This window comes from Aplysia californica, unplaced genomic scaffold (genome assembly GCF_000002075.1).
Source record: "Aplysia californica isolate F4 #8 unplaced genomic scaffold, AplCal3.0 scaffold00014, whole genome shotgun sequence".
Lineage (NCBI taxonomy): Eukaryota > Metazoa > Mollusca > Gastropoda > Aplysiida > Aplysiidae > Aplysia > Aplysia californica.
In genome coordinates this window covers 971,185-972,444 of record NW_004797284.1, presented here as the reverse complement: position 1 = coordinate 972,444, position 1,260 = coordinate 971,185, and the positions used below count along the sequence as shown (strand labels likewise).

The 1,260-nt window shown below is 35.7% G+C and overlaps 1 protein-coding gene across 1 annotated transcript in view; it reads right to left on the bottom strand.

The window, feature by feature from the left end:
- LOC101863948 (QRFP-like peptide receptor) overlaps positions 1 to 1,260 on the bottom strand; it is a 63,177-nt gene that overhangs the window by 4,496 nt on the left and 57,421 nt on the right. The gene's annotated exons all lie outside the window — the stretch shown is intronic.

The window sequence follows — 1,260 nt, the reverse complement described above, 5'->3', positions numbered from 1 at the left end:
CACCAACAAACACACAGATTTTCAACACCACCACAATCCCCTAACAATTCAAAATTTAAGAAAAATAAATACAAGCAACCACGTCAAACAAATTGATAGGAGAGTATATAAATTACTTTCATAAAAACTAAAATTTGTTTTTCAAAGGATCAGGCTATGACCCAGGCGTTGAGGTTCTACATAAGGCAACGTGAAAAGGGAAACGTGGTACTCGCAAATCAATTTGCTTTTCAGAATATGTGAAAGGACATACCAAATGTTGTCCCCAAAAACTAAGCTGAACTCAATGACACTGAAATAAGCTATTTCATCCATTCAGAGATCGTCCATACATCTCATGTTGTTCAATAGATATAACACCTCAGAATTCAATGTGTGGAGAAAGGTTTGCGAGAGTTACTACGAGTAGTTAGTGTTAACATGCGCTGAAACAACCATACGTTTCTTTTTGGGGGTGAATAGCCGAAATCAATACTACAGCCACACGAATAAACTAGTTCAGGGGTATTATGCAGTCTCAGATTTCACGTGTCTTTCTGGGTCTGACTCATTAACATGTTACTCTAAAGCAACCACACGTATGTAAAAAAATGCTAGGTTAATATGTCTGGCCCATTAAAAAAACAAAAACGATTCAAAGTATTTATTCACTTTGACACTTGGTTTACGTTAATCCTTAAGTAGATAAAATGATATTATGGTGCTTCGTGTTGAAGACAGGGTACTAAAAACCCACGCCCGTTTATCTCACCGAGACACAAATGATCGTTGAATATAACGCATCGAAATTAAAACCCAACTTTGAAGAGAAGGAGCTGAATTACTCCTTTACTGCGTCTCTCTTAATTCAACTTTTGGCTTGTTCAGCATTTCTTGGCGATTTATACACATAATGATATACATACGTTTGATGCACGGCCTGTCTTACCTTGAAGTATCAAAGGTTAAAAAGTATCGCATTGAGAAACAATTGTATCTCTTATTCTTGGAATGTTTAAGCCAAAGAACGAATATTCATATCTTTTATTTAAAATCATAAGCTAGATCTTCCACGAGTAAAGCAAATGAGATTAATGCTTCACCGACCGAAAAACAGCATCTAGGAATTAAAAGAATAAAATTTGCTAACAAATAAATCTTAAATTATTATAGAAAAACACAAGACAGACACGATGTTGTAAGGCTTCTCTTAAAGTGTATCGACTCTTCAGTTTGGCAGTATGTGTGTGTGCTAGTGTGTGTGTGTGTGTGTGTGTGTGT